The sequence below is a fragment of the Apis florea genome, unplaced genomic scaffold, assembly GCF_048593485.1.
Source record: "Apis florea isolate Af1SG1 unplaced genomic scaffold, ASM4859348v1 contig_3195_pilon, whole genome shotgun sequence".
Classification (NCBI taxonomy): domain Eukaryota; kingdom Metazoa; phylum Arthropoda; class Insecta; order Hymenoptera; family Apidae; genus Apis; species Apis florea.
The window spans coordinates 141,147-162,488 of NW_028256722.1; the positions used below are offsets into that span (position 1 = coordinate 141,147).

Below are 21,342 nucleotides of genomic sequence, written 5' to 3' on the forward strand. Positions count from 1 at the left end.
CTCTCATGATTAATCTTTCGTTCACTGAACGATTTTAATTATTTTAAATTAAATATATATATATTGATTTTATTTCATGTATAAATTATATTATAATGTATAATTGTATTGTATATAATATAAGTTTAAAGATTATGTCGGATCTAAATTCTTTTAGTTTCCTGTTCTACGTGGGCATTTCATTTAATTTAATTTTTTGCAGTGTTAACAGAAGAAACATATACTTTTATGATGTACCTTAATTTAAGAGTAATAGGTGTCTCAACATGGATGGATACGTTGGTTGAAAAATATGAAAGTTAACATTAAAATGATGGGCAACTTCTGATAATGACTCATTAACTATAAGTAAATATCTATCGTTAAATGAATATTGCTAATATAAAATCAAAGAAATTGTTGAATATAAAAGCTTAAATACAATATGAGAATATTAACTGCCCAGAATGCAATAAAAGAATCTTGTATGCTAACAATAGTATAGGAATTTACTATTTCCTCTATTGCGTTAGATAGGTTAATTTGCAATAATAATTAAAATGTATCTTAACCTTTGCCTCTTAATAATTACAGAAGACAATATTTGAAATAATTAGTGCACATAAAGTGACATTTCTATTTTAAAAAAATGATAATTATCATTTTTTAAAATAGTATACTTTACTTATATCCGCAGTATTATTTTATTTCAATAATTATTTCCAATATTTTTTTAAATAAACCTGTTAATGACTCCAAACATTTATACACCAATAATCATTTAATTAGAAGAACTCTGTTGATTCAATAATTTTCAATAACAGTGTTATCTTATCTTCGTAAGAACACTTTTATCACTCACAACCGTTCAATTCTACCTTAAACTAGATTCCAAACAAATTTTTCACATTTCATCTTTTCTTTTATTCGACCACGTAGCGCGTGACTGCGGTCAACGCGCGCCATTTTGTCTACGCGCTCGGCCATTCCGCGGACCACATTTTTTAGCCCGCGTGATTTAAAAAAAAAAAAAAAAACAAAAGGTAAAACTTAATCGAAAGAAAAACCTTTATCTATCGAATAATTTCCCTCAACAATATTATTATTATTACGTTCACGAACACGATTTTATCACTCGCGATCATCGATTCGTATTTCAAAACAGATTCCATCAATTATCTAGACACTCCTTGAGCAATGTGGCTCACTAACGACTACTAATTTCCTACGAGACTGTATATATTCGTTTGCCCAAGGGGCGAAGAAAACAGGCTGATCCTCAAGAAAAGCCATAATTACTATTAATAAAGCGGGCAACGTGCTCAAAGGCACGTAACACGTGGCGACACTTAGGGGCTTGTCCAGGTTCCAGGACGATTAGGTTGGAACGCGATGATCTCAGCGAGCCGCTGCCCTAGAAAACTAACTCGTGCTCGATCCGAGTCTAATTGTTAATTACTAATTAGTAGCGACGAAGATTGTGCTGTGAACTATCGCAATAACAATTTCATGAATGAGATTAAAAAAATTTAAATAGACATTTGCCCTATCCTTATAAATACAACGCTATGACGAATATACTTTGAAGGTTTTTTTGCACATCACGTTGCATAAATATCCCTATTTTTATCGAGTGATAAATATATCAACGAAGAATACTTGTTTGAATTACAATAAATGGAATGATTAATCAATCAAACAAAAATCGATGTCCATTCGTTCGCGGTTACATTTCCACCTATCTTTCGAACCAACTCGTTCTATTACCGACTCTTCTCTTTTCTTTTTCGGGAGAAAGATCTCTTCCACCGACCGACTCGAAAAAAGGATGAGAGATAAAGACAACGATGGCTACGGTCAAAGAGGCGCGGCGAAACGTCCGAGGCGCGGTGGAGGACAATGCGAGGAGGAAGAAAAAAGGGAAGAGAGAAACAGAGGCGGTACGCGGGATGCATTTAAACTCGTCTCAACATCCGTTCATCCTCCCCTCCCCTCTCCTTTATCTCCACAATGCTTCCTGCACAGAGAGGCGGAAAAAGAAGAATTCGTGTTCTTTCTTCGGCATACGAAATCCCGGGTGTACGTGAAAGAACGCGCTGCCGATTATCTCTCCTCTTCTATTCCTCCTTTTTTCCCTTTTTTTTTTCGACTGCCTGGCGCGTGACGGTGGCCAACGCCCGCCATTTTGTCCACGCGCTCCACCATTCCGTGGCGCGCCCTTGTTAACTCGCGCGATTTTTCGAGAGCACCAATTTGGCTCGCGGTCGGACGTTTTCGGATCTTCGGATGTACCGTTAACCGTTGCGATTCAACCTGCTTGACGCGAGATAATGGCGAATTTACGACTGAATTACGCTTTCTTCCTCTTTCCATTTTTTATTTTGCACGCTTGATCCGAGGCTCGATTGCGCGGATGGGCCCAATTTTGTCTTCGTCGCTTTCCACGAGGAGGAGAAAGGAGGAAAGAAGGACGCCTCGAATTTTCGTTAACGGGCTTTATGCTACCGGAAACGGTGGCTGGGAATACGAGACAATCTGATGATTGAATAATTGCTGCAGTGGATAGATATTTTTGATTCGAGACTGAATTTTGGGAAGGATTGGGAGGAGATTCGAATGAAGAGAAATGGAAATTTAAACGTTTAGATGAGTATTCTAAGAATTATTAACTGCTGTTAAATTTCTTATCTTATCTTATCATTTGTCTCGTCGTCCCCCTAACGAGAAGAAAAGAGAATCCTATACGTTATAGCTCGTGGATCATATGATCCTGTCCCATCGAAGTTAGAAAAATATGCACGTGTGTGGTGACTAAGAAGGTATTCTCGAAGGACCACCCTCGTATATAATAAAGAAGGGAGGGGAGGGGGGAAGAAGTTTGTGACGCTGTTAGAATTTCTACGAGACGTTAATATATTCGTGGAGCACGTCGTTCGACACTTATTCACTAGATTAAAATTTTAAATATAAAAATTCTTCCATCCCACTCGTGACCTCTAGCGCCATTATCCCGTACTGAAAACTTTCCTAGACCGTTTTTTCGCGTCGCACGGAAAAACTCTTTCGAAAAAATTTCTAATATACCCTTCTCCCGGACAACCCATTCACTTGTCTCGGCCGCGTTATAAATCGTGCAACCGAGGTCCTCGATAAATTATGCTTCGCGGAGAAACTCATTTCGAAAAATTTCTAACACACACCCTTCTTTCAGACACCCATTCAGTTGTCTCCTAGCTCCGTGTTATAAATCGTGCGACCCAAGTCAAACTTAACAAGCCATTTTCCATCTTTCCTACATTTCTCGTTAATGCCTATTGGATCTACCAGAATCTCAATGCAGCCGAATGTCAATGAATCACCTGTTCAAGAGGTGAAATTCCAATTTCACAGTCGTGCATTTCAAAGATTTCGAAGGATAGGATAAGGATGATCGAAAAATCTCGTATATACGTATACTTATAGGATAAGGATGATCGAGTTAACAAATGCAACGAGTCACGAAATCGTATACATCTCGCATAAAGGTATAACAGAATGACGAAAAAAAAAAAAAAAAAGAAATATTTGTACACAACGTGTACAAAAAGAGAAATATCCCTATGCGTATAAACATATTTTAATACGAAAATGTACAGTGAATCATACTCAAAGTCTTAAAAAAAATACGTTTTATACGGTAAAAAAGTCAGTCATGAAAAATTTTGTAAGTAAATCTATCTACGTTTATTATTACATAGCAATGTAAAAAAATAAACTTATCACATGAAACGTATTTTTAGGCGTACGATTTTTAACTCTTAACTGATGTGAATAGGAAACAAGGAGGAAAAACTTTGACACCTGTTGATAGGCGCATTAAATTCATATTAAGGTCGTCTCGATCTAAACTCGACGATTTATTTTCTCGATGAAAAGCGGTCGTTTCGCGTACAGACTCGTTTTCGCTCGTGTGTTGGACGGTGTTAACTTTGTACGCTCGATCATGCAAATTCTTAAATTCATGGAGCAAATCGCCGGAACAAGTGTCACCGGCTTGTTTATTAAAAGCAGGCCTTGATGCTTTTTTTCTTTCTCTCTTTTTTTTTTCTTTTTTTTATAACTATCACTTGTATCGAGAAAACAGAAATAAAAGATTTCCCTGGACGGATTGGTTAAGGATTGATATAACAGTGTGAAAGTTTGTCGTTCGAACGAACTATTACACTAATGGACACGCGCGAGTAATGTTAATTAACTTGGAACGGATTGGAACATTGTTCAACAAGAATGTTATTTCTAAATATTTCGCAGTTTCTTCTGTCGAAAAGTTCGGTCTGAATTCTACTAAAATTTTTGCTACTAATGGATTAATACCATGAATTAATCGAATTATGGATTGATTTAAGAATGCTATTTTTAACATTCTCACATTTTTATCTCATAAAAGACGTTTCTATAAATTTTATATCTTAAATTTCGTTATATTGAATCGTTCTTTCTAAATTGTAAATGTGATAAACTATTCTAAATTTATATTTGACGCTAATTTCTTTTTTGTTTCTCTAAAAATTAACTTAATGTTGCGTGTAAATTAAGTTTATTGGTATTTTATGAATCGAAAAAAAAAAAAGAATATTAGAAGATGAAAGAAATGTTGTAATTTCTTATAGAATGGGACGAATTACTTATAAAGCATACGAGTTGAAATCAAAACGTACCGAATACTTTTGTGTGAACTCTGTTACAGAGAACAGCTATATCATTTCGCGCCACGAACCGATTAAATTAAATAAGGAATTATGACACACCTTACTCGGAATTCAAAGCCAATTGAATATTTGAACGCGTGAAATGAAATTAGAACGATTTCGGAAAAGGAGTATTCGAGACGAGGATACTTTCAATAATTTCATGTTAATTTTGTAAAATTTTTTTTTCTTTTTTTTTTTTTTTTTTTACGCGGATTTAAATTATCTTCTCACGTGCATGAATTTCATTAATATTTTATAATGTGGCATACGATCTTAACAATATTGCATTATGCATTCAGATCGACAACCTGATATGCATGACGCTTCCGGTTTTCACGGACAAACTTTAGTAAGATGGAGAAATATTCAAAACAAGAAAATTAATACGCGCGCAACAATAATCTAACTTTTAAAACGCAGTTAAGAGGCAATTAAGTTATAAGGAGTTAAGTTTAAGGATGTAACAAACCCTGATGTTATATTAATAACTAATTATCAATCGTGTTCTATCTCTGAATGCGTAGTCCAGATACAGATCCAGATATTTACATTAGTGACTTTTTTTATTTTTATTTCACTCTTTATTTTTCGCACAGATCATCTCCGTCAATTATGGATATGTTTCGCGCTATTTTCAGGTACTCGATTAAAATTATTTTCACGCCATCTTACGCGCATTTAATTACAAATAAATTATAATATCTTTTATCGTTAAAAATTTTTTAATCCTTAATTTAAGAAAAATTAAGACGATAATAAGATTTCTTCGACTCTCTCTCGAGGCTACAAACTAACTTCTAAGTTCTCTTAAAAACAAATTATTTCACATTTATATTGGAGATATTATTTCGGAAGGCATCGATTGAATTCTCTCTCCTCGAAAGTCATCGTTACTTACGTAAGATCGAAGACTACTCCTCGATGTAATGGAATGTAGGGACATTTCTCTCTCTCTCTCTCTTGAACAGGGATGTGTATGTATATGGATGAACGCGATAGAATTCTAAGTTCAATCGCGGTGCATTGAATAACGAGTTACGTCATGGGACCGGCTCTCCCACACGCTGGCCCGATCCGTAAATGTTTATCTTAATTAAGCGTCGCATTTTGAACGATATTCCTTTCTCTCTCTCTCTCTCTCTCTGTTTCTCTTCTTTTTTTTTTTTTTTTTCCTTTGCAATAAAGGAGAGGAGATCGATATTTTCCGCAACAGGATCGCGTGACGACGTTTTTTTACAAGCGTTCGTTAATGAAAAAGTCATTAAAATACGGATGTGGTTAATTAACACGTTTATTACTGGGCAATTTTGAAATGTATAGGTATTACGATGGTTAACGTATAAAGTTGAGAAATTTATCAATTTTATATTATTTTTTATGGTTTCTGTTCATGATATTTTTTTTTTTTTTTTTTTTTTTTCCTTTTACGATCACGTCCCTGTTTTTTTTAAACCGTACATTTTGTATTCTTGCATTTTGAAACTATTCGAATATCAATTGCAAGACAAACTATCATAATTAAAAGTAAATTTTGAGTTACATTTATATGATCGTATACTTTTGTATACAATCGTTAATAGTTTTCTTAATTCTTTTCCAATCATTTCTCAGACTTTAACTACAACGCGACGGTTCCGGGATTTGAAATTTATAAAAATCCTATCTTGTAATTCTATCTTATGATCCCGCATTACAGTTTATTACAATTTATTACAATTTATAAAAAAATAAATTAACGCTGACTTGAACTCGGTAACACTAAATCCAAATATAATCGTAAAATTATCGAAACAACATCGATAAAAGATATAACAGCAACGCGTTATACAAATAAGTGCATACAATTGAGATGAGCTACATGATGAAACTAACCGTGCAGAAAGTTATACGTTAAAGAGAATATTAATAAATAACTGCACAACTCCTTAATAACGAACTTGTTAAACACATCGCTTTCCATCTTTCTCCCCTCCTTCCCTCCTCCCTCCCCACTCCCTAATTCAACCTATCTCTCCACCTTTCAGAATTTGATCGATCGTTATAGGTCTAAAATTATCGAAAACAAATAACGGTCCCAGGCGAACTTTGGTGGAAGTTCGCGTCTGCGAAACCGGTACTTATCTCCCGATATTATACACCGGCATGTACCGTTGCGTAACGCTCGTTTCAGATGTGTAGACCGCCTGCCATTTATAAATTTTCCGGGCCCTTATGCAATCGATGCTCTCCACGCACACGGGAAGAAGCGTGGGCACGCACAACGCACAACGCGGCTTTTATATTTTCCATCAACGACGAATTTTCATCCCATAACGCGTCAAATGTCGGGGGAACGAGGTGACTAGTTGCCCGGTTGAGGTTAATGGCTGTCGATGATGGAGTACGTTGCGCGCACCTGGCGAGCTTGATTGGAACTATCGCGAGACGAGGTTAATCGTGACTGATAAACTTCAGGAAAGATTCACGATTTTCTTTCACGCGGTGGGAAAATCCCCTTATCGGAGGAGATAGGTTTAATTAAACGAAGGATTAAAGACGCTTGATTAGCGGTTGCTCGTTTTATTTACGACGTTCTTTCGATATTGCTTGGAGGATGCTGCCAATTGATTGGGATAAATGTCAAACGATAGTCTTCTTGTTACCGGTATGGTCTATTTCGAGTTTGTTTCTTTGTTTCAGCGAAGAAACGTCGAAGATTTAATGTTGGATTGAAGAAAAATAATAGGGTTTTTTTTCTTTATATCGGTAATTTATATTAAAATATGTCAGAAATTATTTTAATATAACGACTGATTGACCGTATAATACTTTAATTGTAATATTTTTGTAACAATTTATTATTCTGTTGCGTTCCACCCTCTAATGTTTTTTTATTTTATAAATTTTACGACGATAATTTAATAACTTATTAAACGAAATAATATTCGATCGCGAAGCGAAGAGAAATACGACCGTTCCGTTCCGTGTTTCGAAAGCGACTTCGTAAAATCAAAACAAATTCGTATATAACATTCGATGTTATTATTTCCCGTGCCGCGATTCACATTGATTTTAATATTCCATGTTATATTATTATTACGCATATTATTACATATCGTTTTATTTATGTAATTTTTAAAAATTTTTTGTATAATTATTATTACAATCTCACGTGCTGTAAAATTTCTTTTGCTACTAAACTTTAATTAACGAATTAGATATTGTAATTGTAATATTTTTGTAACAATTATTTTGTTGCGTTCCATTCTTTAATATTTTTTTATTTTATAAATTTTACGACGATAATTTAATAACTTATTAAACGAAATAATATTTGATCGCGAAGCGAAGAGAAATACGACCGTTCCGTTCCGTGTTTCGAAAGCGACTTCGTAAAATCAAAACAAATTCGTATATAACATTCGATGTTATTATTTCCCGTGCCGCGATTCACATTGATTTTAATATTCCATATTATAATATTATTACGCATATTATTACATATCGTTTTATTTATGTAATTTTTCAAATTTTTTATATAATTATTATAACAATTCTCACGTGTTGTAACATTTTTTTTTTTTTGCAAACTTTAATTAGATATTAAAACGAAGAGAATTTAATAATTTCGAGAGATTTCGAAATAAAAAAAGAAAAGGAAAAAAAACTTTATTTAATACGAATAAATTCCTTTACAAGCGTAGCGTTTAAAATATATACGAAAATAATAGAAATGATTCGAAAAATCTGGAATCGTTTCTCGAGATTTATCCTCGTAAAAAATGCAAACACGTTATCGGGCGAAATGTTGCAAAATTACAAGCGGATACATGTACAAGTGTTCATTATTTCCTGCGAGCAGTCCTTTCGTCCACGCGCTCCTTATTCATTTCCGCTGCGCGGCCACGAGCGTACGCGAGCTCGCATGTGCCTCGCATTTTCCTCGGCTATCTATTTAGTGTTCACCACGGCATGGAAAGTATTTCATGCCGAAACAGGTCGCGGGTAACATTATCAGACTGGAAACCCGTTTCGACGAAATTTTCCCCCGACCGCAGATCGAATCGCATTCCTGAAATTAATCTCCAATTGATACCGCGGACGTGTTTCGCCGGGACGAATATTCTTGGACGAATGACACGATTGCGTGGAGAAATATTATAGGAATCCGAGGAGAATTAAATTATAATAAGATAAGATGTTGAGATAAAAGTGTTGGTAGATGAAGAATGCTTGTACAAATGGATAAAATCGATCGTTGTTTTGGAATAAATTGTAGAAGCGAGGATATTTTTAACTATTGTACAATTTCTCGAAATTTTGAAAGAATTTGAAGATTGAATAAGTTTTTTTTTTTTCTAATCGATGGAATAGTATCTTTAATATAACGTTTTTCAATAAAATATTTTAGAATACTGAAAATTCGAATAGGCAATAGTTTAGAGATAATAAAAATTGATTGGAAATATTTTATGTATATACTCTAAAGTCGTTGTGAACAAAATGTGAACAAAAGTGAGAGAAAAGAAAGTAAAAATATTCTGTGACGAATAGCTAGTTCAAAATAAAAAAAAAAAAAGTAAATGAAATTGTTACATAAATCTAGAAGGAACAAATTTCCTGATAAATCGAGATACACTCTCTAATGCACTCTAATAAAACTTTCTTAAAACACACCTGACATCCCGGGAATCCTATCGAGGCAACCCATTAACAACCCCATATAAGTAGAAATAACATCAACTTCTTGCGTACATCCAGTATTTCGCCGCTATTTAAAAATCCAGCAACGGTTCAACACAATTTCCCAACCATGCCGCAACCCAATTTACGCCAATTTAACAAGGAGACCCAGAGGTTTGCTTCAAACGTAGTCCCTAATTTTTATCGTGACACGAGTTCGAAGAAATTTCTCGCGAATTAATGGTGAACAGAAACACATGTTCCGCAAACTGGTATTTGTACGTGTATAAGTACATGTATACTATTAGTATCAGGACAGTTTAGTCTATTTTTAGATAACAAGTGAACGTTGTTAGTGACAAGCTAACGATTAAAAGTAACTCTTTAATTGGAATTAAATGATATCGAAACGAGTTATAGATTTCAATTGCTACTGTATTACAATTGATGTGTGATTATCATAATGATAAGGAATAGATATCCCGATTGATCCTTTTTAACTATAATATGGCGTTATCGTTGAATAATATTTGAAAACGTCGAGAGAAAAGTGCAAAAGTGAAATCGTAATGTTAAGTTTAAAAAAACATTAACTTAACATTAACTTGCGCCATTCTTTTCCTCTCGTTTATTAATTTTATCATTCATTAATCACACTTTTACAAAAAGAAAAAAACATAGCAGCAAAATCACAATTAGAAAAAAAAAAAAGTAAACTGCCATTAAGCGCATAAAAAAAAAGTGACTAGTAGCCATAAATCATTCACGACACGGATTGTCAACAGGAATATCCAGAGCATGACCCAGAGCAAAGCATATTTCATTTCGACGAAAAACACTCTGTCCCTGTTATTCGAAAATTTCTAATTAAATTACATCCGGTGAAAAAATAATAAAAATGTCCGGATAAATTCAAAGTACAATAGGCGTACGTGCCGATCGATCCGATCGAGCCGATTCCACGAACGCGGTTGAAAAAGCGGCTGTGGAAAAACAGAAATTCATATTTTACATGGTGGCACGTTAATTCTCGATTCGAGAAACGACGACGCGGTGGATCGAAACGATGATATTTCGTGCATTTAGTGATGTGGACCCCGATCGCTCGTCCGGGGACAACATTCCATTTGCCACGGTTTCCGACAATTATGTATAGCGATACACCGGCTTACGCTTGCATATCACGGTTCTTCCATGTCCTCGCATTAGCCGTGACTACAATTATGCCGCTTCGTAACGGTATCTTCATTTTCTCAGATGTCTTTCGCGGTGCATCCACCGCGCGATACACCTACTTTACATTCCCCTTACATTTCGCGTTTTCAGTCGATTTTCACCCGTGATTTCCTTAAACGTGCTTTCATCGAGCGTTAAGAATAAACGATGTACGATGTATATTTATATTGTTTCTGCTTTGTGCCGAGAGGAGGATGGAGTTAATGAGATAAATTTTTCTCGAAGGAGAATTTTTATTTCAATTGTTACTTTATTTTAAATCGATGACTGTTTTGGGCATTTGAAAGATTGAAAGTGTTTTCAATATTTGATTTTTTATTTGGTGGTATTTTTTAGTTCTTTTCAAATTTTCTTTCGAACTGATTAATCGTCGTTGTAAGTTTTTTTTGTTTTTCCTATCTTTTCTTTCTTTATTGAGCAAATTAGCTGTCAGAATTATGTATATTTATATAGTAACGCGTGATGTCATAGAATTTAATTACTAAAATATCCTTGTAACAACAGGATGAGGAATGAAGAAATATCTTTTGAATCGCATCTGAGGTCAATTGATTAGTGTATTTTTAGTCTTCTATTATTCTGTTTGTACAAAACCGGTCGTTTGTGTAAGTTTTTGTGTGAATTTTTAATCTGATGTAGTGTTTATCGCCATTATTCTTGAATAATATTTTTAATAATGCTAAAATTATTGTATAGATTTCTATCCGATAAAAAGAAAACACAGCGCGAAAGATTTTACATTCAAGAAAATTATATTTATCGATTCAATAATTTTCTTAAAGATTATCCTTAATTGTATTCTCCCATCATTTACTGATAAATTAGATCTAGAATAAAATCTATTTTCATCTGGATGTAGAATAAAGAATTATTAATATTGAAAAAAACGACTAACTTCACTGAAAAACTACAATTTTATCTGTGTCAACATTTCTAGTAATTAGAAAGACAGTACAAAATGCGATAGTGTTCACGCGCTGTTCCATGACAGATTTAATATTCACGTATATAATTTTGCTTGCTTTTTCTCCCTTCTGGTCACGATGTTATCGAAACTCGTTAAAGCCAACTATACAATTAAACAGTTCGACCAGCAAAACTGTGTCTCGAAAGCGCTTCTTTCACCGAGATACTGTAATATTGATGGCGTTGTTTCTGATATGAATTATCGAGAGGATTCATTCGTTTAACGACCTTTCCTTTTAATAACAATTAATGGAAGAAAAATATACCGAATTTAAAAATAATTCGTAAGATTTAAGGGAAACGCGTACGTGTATATTTAAAATGTCATGAAGATATCATCGAATAAGAATTTCGAACAGAGGATCAAGTTAGTGCCTGATTATTGTAATTGTATGAAAAAAAAAAAATCCTGGAATTATAGCAATTACGTAAATACATAAATTTTCGTCAAAACAGTGAGTCGGTTTCTTGAATTTTAACGAAAATTAATATTTCACGTTAAAATTTGCGAATCGTTGCAGGAGGCCAATATAAAACAGCAATGATTATCCTTAAAGATAACAAGTATTTTATGGTATATTTAACATTCATATTTAACGCTTTACATCTTCTTCTTCATTTGTTACACGCTGACGTTGCTTTCCAGTTCAACTTGGCTTCGTACCAAGCATATAAATTGCAATGGTAATGGACGGTGATTTGTAGTTGATTCGAAATTTAACTCAAAATTCCAGAGTTTCTTAAAACTCAATAACACGTAAGATGATTTATCGTTGGCGGTGTACTCGGGCAGAGATCATTTGTCATACAAAAATTAGTCTAAAATCTGGAATGAAATATGCGGTAAAAAAAGAAAAAAAAAAAAAATGTTCGACTTCTAAGAGAAAGAAAGGAAAAAAATTTTGAAATTAATGTTCGCTTGGAATCGATGAACTGATATAATCTTTCTTATCTCATTTGTTTTAGAGATGAAGATATTAGTTATTTTTTATAAGAATATTTAAATAATTCTACAATATCAAATTATTGATATTAAAATTTTACTAATTTTTAATGCTACAACTTTGTTAACGAAAAACATATGAAACTGATTTTCTCACTCACATAAATAAACACTTGCTTATCAAAAAATACAAATTATTTTCCTTGTAAAATTAATTATTATTCGTAATTACAATTCTATAGATATTTAAATTATTTTCCCATAGAGAATTGTGCAATAATAGATCTAGAAGTGAAGATATTTAATATCCACGTGTTTAATCACTGTACCATAACGAGCTTAATTGCATTATTCGATACATTCGTATACACGAATTTCTAATTTCATCTTAATTCGAAAGGTTCAAACTAAAAAGTTTCACTAACTAAAAATTTCCAAGATTTCTACATTATTCTAAATTATTCAAAATCTAGATAATGCATGTTTGCTTAATGACTCGATCACAAATTAATTACATGCTGCTGCAATTCGTAGCTACAAAAGAATTTTCTAAGTTTTTTAAGAATCATGCAAATGTGTGAAGAAAGTGCAATACGATCTATAAAATTTTAACATCTACTATCATCATGTAAGGAATTCGATTTAATAGATAACCGTCTCTGCAAAGTCTGGTATTTTTCTCTGTTATGTTTTTTTTTTTTCCTTCTCTCATTTTCGAATCTATTTAACGATCTATTTAACAAATATTTAACAACAACTTGTTACCGAATGAATGTTTTTAAATAATTTGATAGTCTTTTCTAATTTTTAAAAATTTATTATTAATTTTCTGATAATTAGAGACTATTTCTATTTATTATTCTTTCCCTTATTGCAAATATTAATTTAAACGTCTATGTTAGAAAATGTTGTTCCATTTTCTATACAATGAAGAATAAAAAAAACAAACAAAATTATAAATTATAAAAAGAAGAATGATTCACATGTGCATGCGAACAAAAGGTTAAATTTTAAATCTTAAAAGCGGAAATAATTCGATCGTTTCACATCCTATTTCCAGTTTTCGAACAGATTCATTCATCGTTCAAAGGGTTGGCAATTTTTACCCTGCTGTTATCCACATCGCTCCGTCTCTGACTCTGTCTCGAGTCAAAAGCAGGTGTGCAATTAAGGATCGCAAAACTGTGTCTGGAAAGCGTTTCTTTCGCCAGAGAAACCAAGAAGCTTAAAACATTATGGAAGCGTTCGTAAATTGATGGTATCGTGTTCGCGTTCGTTAACGATTTCTTCTTTGGATAATTGCGCGGCAACGGGGAGCTTTGGAAACTCTTTAAATTATAGTGATTACGTAAACGTGTGTATCACGTGGAAAGATGGACGCGGTAAGGTAGGCCGTGGCAACGAATTAGAAGAAAAATTGAAATTTTATATTTTATGGAGAGGAAATTAAGTATTAACCCGCGGTTAACGAGGCAATGTTTAATGCGTTAGATGCTGTCTTCTTCTTCTTCTTCTTCTTCTTCCTTTTTTTTCCTTCCACGTATAATAGCCTTGTGTTTACCGTCCTCGAGTTAAAAGCAGATGTACTATTACCACGTTCGACATGTCGAGCCACGCCTCGACAGTGTTCCTTTGAGCAGAGGCTGTGAAAAGTCTCGAATTTTTAATGCGTGGAACCGGCTCAGTAGTTGAAATTACAGGGGAAACGTTCGAAATTAAACGATTACTCACGACTTCATGCAGAAATTTTATCTTAATGAATGAATTATTATTGCTTCTGTATTGTATTTTATACGTGATTCGTTTTCTTTTTTTTTTTTTTTTTGAAGAAATACGATGATGTAACCATTCAACTGATTCAGTGATTTAATCAATTTATACTTTGCAATTAATAAATCGATAATAATCGAAGATATATAAAATTTTGTTTAATTTATTGAAAAACAGTATCACGAAGGAAACAAAATTTACTTGATTACCATAACAAGACCGATAATAGACACGATATCATAAGATTGTAATTACACGTGTAGTTTCTACGAAATAGCGAATTTATCAAGTTAACCTATAATTAAATAAGATAAATCAAATATATATTGCACTATAATAGGCGTTTATTACCAGACATTTTTTCCCCCTCAGCTATAATTCAATAATATAAATTGACCAATATATATAATCTATATATACTAAATCAGCTAATGTATCGCTTGTTAATTAACAGATATCCATTATCGATTCATTATCAAAGAAACAGCAACGATTTTAATCATTTTTTTAATATAAAAATTTTTTCCATCCAAATAATATTCCTCGTTTTCCACAATCATATTCCAATTTCTTCGATTCAAATTCCCCAAAACTAAAATTACTTTAATCAAGCGCGATCCAATAGAGAAACCAAACATGATGAATCGACGCACACATTAATTATCCAACGCTCTACGATCCTTCTCTCCCCCGTGGAATCTTAATTAAAAACGAAATAATAAAATCTGTGGAGGGAACGTCTCTCTGTCGATGTGTAAATTTCTTCTTTTTGATCGAGATGCGACCCTTTTATCGAACCGACGGCCAATTTACCAAATCAAATACAATAACCGGTGATAATTTAGCGGCGAGCTAATTACGCGTCAACGTCAAACCGTGAAAGGTATGAAAGCACGCTGGTAAGCTGTTAAGCGGCCGGCGTGTTATCGGAACAGGTGCAACTTCTGAAATGGGACTCGATTATCCGTTTAACCGATTAAGCCGTTTTCATCGAATTCGCCGGCGTGAGAATCACGAGACTTTTGATCGAATCGATCATGAATAATTATATCGCATCCATGTCTTCATATATGTTGCACATCAACGTTAAGTACATGTATATACATTTTTCCAAGGATCGAGTGCAAAAGAGTTGAGTTAAGAATTATTTGTTGTACGAATAGAATTATTGTTTTTATTATATAAGATATATACGATGTTAAAACGACTATTTATTTACTGCGAATAAGACGAAGCGAGAAATAGAGGAGGTTTAACTTTGTTTGTTATTCGACGTAACAAACGTCGATGTATTTCCACGAAATTTTGATTCTCTATAAAAGTAGCTCACGAATACACACAACTTATAAGAATATTTTCATTGAGTAAGCTTTCGTATTTCAATTATCAATTGAATTAAATTTTTTTTTCCAGGAAAGAACATCCACGATATTATAAAAAGAAATTCCTCTTCCAACGTAATTTTTATCCAATCGTTCATCCTATCCAAGGAGATCAACATCGTCGAGAAATTAACAAAGTTGCTCAGCCTGCGTGGCACGGTATATCGATAATTGCGAGCAATGGTATCGAAAGGTGATGTAAGAGTTCCGTGTTCCCGTGGCATATATGGAGCCAGCTATGTAAAGCGCACTGCACACCTTCAACAAGTCTCCAACACGAGCCCACGTGCACGCACACGTATCCTTTTGCTCATAATCGTACGATATATACCCACGTCTCGAATCTGGATGTCGATCTACACAAGAGATACAACCAGATCCGATTGATCCCATAAATCTAGCATGGTGGTGAGCCAGACGTCCTTGTCACTCGCTGGACACTCGAGTAATATCGTCAGCGTCCGATGTACACCCACCGGTAAGATCCGATTTACATCGAGCTTACACGTAGAAAATGTGTATAAGCGATAAGCTAGCCTCCACGAGATACCCACGTTGCATTCAGTTTTGTATTCAACCTGAATATGAGAAAAGTGGCTCATTCGTTGCCTAATATACAATGATTCGAGAGCGAATTCGAAGATCGAACGTGTTTGGAAGAAATCTTAGGCTTTTTTGGCAAACAGTTCTCGAATAATTTTTATCAGAAACTTAGTACTGGATTGAAAGAATTTCCATATTCCACGAATTATACCCATAGCAATCCCAGCTTCCTCGAATATAATTATTCCTTGGAAAAGAGAGAGAAGAAGCAAGTCGTCTGATGCTCTTAACGACTGTGAAATTACCCATCTCTCGGCTGAATATGAAATTCAATCTGAAGAGAAGAACAAAAGCAAGAGAGAGAGAGAGAGAGAGAGAGAGAGATCGCGCCTCTGAATCTCACCGTTTCCATCCACTGGCGAGAATGGTCGAGGAAGTTTCACGCTCAGCCTCCAACTGTCAAGCGATTCGAGATAAATCCGAATAGAAAGTAAGGAGAGGTCTGTCGATCGTTTCGCCGATCGTTTCGAGTTCTGTTACCCAAGGAGGCGGGGGATTATTTTTAGAACGGGTGAAAATCGAAACGTACGCGTGCACACGCGGCGAAGGATACCGCTAAGCGGTATTACTCAATCAGAGGCGGTTGCTGAAATGAAACAAGCATCGAGTGCAAACCCGTTTCAAGGGCAGGGTCGCGAGAATAATGGTGACGAGCGAAACGAAATTAAAAAAAGCAAGGAACATCGTCTCGTTCGTTCGATACCTCGTGCAGATTCAAAGAGAGTGATATTGGAAATTGATGCTAGATTCTTTCGATTTCTCGTTTTGAATATCGATATTAATTTTGGTTGGATTTCATTAATATCGTCGAGAACTCGATAGATAGATAGATAGTAAGGTTTGATTCGAGATTATGTTAGGAAACAAAAGATGATATTTAAGAATCTTTCTTAATTAACTGAAGAATTATTAATCCTTGTCCCCAATCTTTGTATATTGAATTTAATTCTTATTCAAAAAATCTTTACATAAATTGAGATTTATTAATTATCGAGACTGAAACGAAATTAAAAACAAGGAACATGGTCTTCGATATACCTTGCAGAATTCAGAGAGAACGTATAGGATGATCTTGGAAACATAATGGATATTTTGAGTTGAATGACTATGATGAGAATATAAATGGAAAGATGGCTGTTTAATTCGAGATTAAGGAAACAATGATACTTTTTTTTTTCCTGATCCAATACTGGGAGTCCATAATTAAAAAAATATTAATCCTTGTCCCCTTGTCTTTATATATTGAATTTAATTCTTATTCAAAAAACCTTTATATAATATATATATATATATAACTTTTTGAGATTTGAATTATCGACATTATTCGATTGAACTTTATTTATTAAAGTAATTAAAATAGAAAAACTCTTCTGTGTTATCAGAAAAGGAGATCATTTTCTTCGCGGATACTTTATATTCATAACCGATATAACCCTCGCACGTGTTTGGCTTGCACGCTCTCTCTCTTCTTCGTCATCCGTTGACCCATGACAGGATACATAAATTCCCGTTAATAATTTCTCCGATATCACCGGGTCATCTTGTTTGCACTCGGAATGAAAAGGAAAAAAAGGAAGAAGAAGCTGCAGACGAAAATGCGATAAAATTGCATTTCTCATTTTATATCGATTTATAAGATTATCAAGAATTTAATTATTGTTACCATGTCCTTGATAAATGATCACTAATTACGATTACTTAATGATCGTTCCAACATGACTTTAATTAACTGATCTGCCCGTTTCACGCATATTCATCTATCCTTCGTAATAGCTATTCCATATTATTAGACGATAACGAACGAAACAAATGAATATTTCTGAATGACTCTGAATTCAAACGAATATATACGATACAATACGATCGTTAAATTTTATAGGATTGGATTTGCCTTGCAATATTTATTGTAAAAATTTATAAATGACATCGTTGTTACAATTTTTTTTCATTGACGATCGATTGGAATTGAAAAAAAAAAAAAGAAGCATATAGAGGGAAAATATAGATATAAATTTTTCTGATTCTAATGAAAGATATGTTTTTGAACAACCCTTGCCCACCTGCACGAGCGAAACGACTTGTATCTTTGAATCTGTCAAGCTTTCTAATGCTGAGATATTAACGCGCTTATTGAATTAACAACAATTCAATAATAAATCAATAGAGACAGACTATCTTTTCTTTCTACCTCTTCATAGAAGTAATCCTTGACATTCTACAAGTTGCTCGCAACAATATTCCACGCGAGAAGAAGAAGAAGAAGACGAAGGAAAGGAAAAGTTTTCATTTTGATTCGTACATTTTCGAATCGGGATCGGTGTTTTAGAACGCAAAATTATTGTGATCTATCGTGAAATAAATATCCTCCATTCTCGGAATGGATTCAGATTCATCGATCTTTTCGATTCTTCGTTAAATCGCATGATTAAACTAGATCGAATGAAGTTAAATCCGGTCTGTGACGTGGTAAAATTTATTCATAAATTCAACAGCCAGCAATACACTCGCTCATACGCTAGTTCATTTGCATTTTAATTCTTCCTCCTCCTCTTTCTCTCCCTCCTCTGCCTCCCCTTTCAACTTTTTGTTTTTACTATCACTTTAATTAATCATGTAAGGACAGAAGAATAAAGAGAATAAGAAATAAAGAATAAGAGAAGAATAAATCGAGGGACAGCGAGAATGCGTATCGAAATTATAAATTCGAGGAAAATTGACGTTTTTTTTTTTAATGTTTCGCTTGCTCGACAGACAGTGATACGCTTGTTTATTGGGTTTTTCCGTTGTCCAAGAAACAGATGGAATATGATCAACGTGACGACTTTTATAACCTGTTACAGTAACGATTATTCGTGCAAGAATCGTAAATTGTCTTCTGAAATTTTTTTTTTTTTTTAATTTTTTTTGTATCACGATACGAGAAAATCGAACGATTCGCATTAATAATTTAAAGAAGACGTTATTCGAGATAATATATTTTTCCTAAAATGTCTCCCGGAATGATTTCTACTCGCTATTTTGTAAATTTGCATGAAATTTTTGCACGAAATATCCATGTAATTATTTCGAAACAATCATTTATCTCGATTATTTGTTACAAATTAATCCTATTTTTTTACCTATGTATATATCTCTCGAAGTTACTAAGAAACACGCAAGTCACGTATCCGCGAAATAAAAAAATTGTCACATCAAAAGTGTCGCGCAAATATTCGATCAAGAATTAATTAGAGCTTGATTTTAACGATTCATCGTGTTAAAAATCCATTTGTGAACTGTAACGGTGCAACGATACGCGTTTCACTCACGAAAAATAAAAATGTGGACTAACGACGTGAAAGTTTCATATGAATACAACGCCACAAATTCAAGATTGAAGAAAAGATAGTTTTTCGAAAAAGATGGTCAAAAGAAGATAAAGATTGATAAAAAAAAAAAAAAGAAAAAAAAGAAAAAACAAGAACATAATTTACAGTTACAGTACAGTGAGTCACATATGGATTCATTTCCTCGACCAACATCCGCGTCTCGGATGATTGCGGACGTTTGAAATTACCCTTAATCTCTTGTTATAAAAGTATGAACATCTAACGATGATTATTCGCGTTGTTCGAGGATGAATCAGATGAATCAGAATCTTGTGAGATCGGAATCGAAGAAGCATTTCACGATATGAATCTATCTGGGAATAGAAGAGAAACGTTGCTCGCATGAATAAGTCGATTTCCGCCTCGCAAGGTTTCCATTAAAATTTTATTAAAGATTGTAGAAATATTATATGAATAGAAACTATCTACGTTTATGTTTGAAAAATGTTGAAAATTTTCAAATGTTAAAGATTTAATTGTTAAGCATTGCTCTGCATCTTTCTATTTTCTAAATTATAATTTAACGGATTGTTAAATGTTGGAATAGTTTTGTATTTATTACATTTGTACTTAATTCTATATAAAGTTGAAAAGAAGTATTCATTGAGGAAAAAGAATAATAATGTGTCTTCTAGTGAAATCTTAGAAGATTTTTATCTCTGATTAAAATGTTCATAGATGCAAAGCAACATAAAATTAATACCAATGATATATTACCGAGTTATTATTTCTAATGAATCTTTCAGGAATAAATCAAAAAACACAAAAAATATTTAACAATAAATAAGAAAGCGTGACGAGCATTGCAACTAAAGTCTTCACGCTTCGAATTACGATTTTAGACTGATTTATATGGTAAGATACACAAATGTATAATGTAAAAAGAAATAGAAAGAAAAAATTATATAGAAATTAAATTGTAATTATAAATGTAATCATTCTTTTATATTAAATCACATTAAAATTAGAATTGATAATTTCTATAAAATGTTTTCTTAAAGTCAATCATTATTAATGTAATAATATAATAAAATTTTAATTATTATCAATTATATATTATATACTTTTATATATATATATATATATATATATATATATATATATATATATATATAAAATATAATATATATTATATTAATTAATTATAAAAATATTTGAACTAAAATACAATATTTAATTTAAATTATTTCAATTCTAATTTTAAAACATTAAAACTTTTGTTCACAGTTTATAGTTTTTCAATTAAATAAAAATACAATTATTATTTTTCACAAATACAAAAAAATAAATTATTTAACTTATTTGATACTCTATAAAATATAGTAAAACTATATATTATTATGAAATTATTTTAATTAAATACCTTTTTTTCACGTTGATTCCTCATTTCAAACATCTTCTTCCGGGGTAGGAGGCAATGTTCTTTTCATAATTTCGCGCCATTAAGGTAGCCATTAATATGGAAGTCACGTGATATCCGTCTTCTTGTAGAGAAGATAAAATAAATTTGTAAATCGTCTAACACGATATTTAATTAAGCGAGTAGAGTGGTTAATCTTGTTGAAAAGAAAGGGAGAACGGAAAAAAGAAAAAGAGGAAGAGAGTAATATCACTTTCAACCGCCATAAACAGCTTCACGTAAACGGTACGTATTATTTATTGTCCGGCGATACGATGACGACGTTCAAGAACGAGCCGATGTG

At 33.1% G+C, this 21,342-nt stretch overlaps 1 protein-coding gene across 2 annotated transcripts in view; it reads right to left on the reverse strand.

Annotated features, from left to right (window-relative positions):
* The window catches only part of LOC100870761 (uncharacterized), a 124,439-nt gene that overhangs the window by 35,659 nt on the left and 67,438 nt on the right, over positions 1 to 21,342 (reverse strand). The window contains exon 1 of one of the 2 annotated variants that reach the window (XM_012493100.3): positions 21,003 to 21,121. The exons of the other annotated variant lie outside the window; for it this stretch is intronic. The gene's annotated coding sequence lies outside the window, so the exon portion shown is untranslated. Of the gene's footprint in view, positions 1 to 21,002; positions 21,122 to 21,342 lie in introns of those variants that run through there. 2 annotated transcript variants of the gene reach the window in all.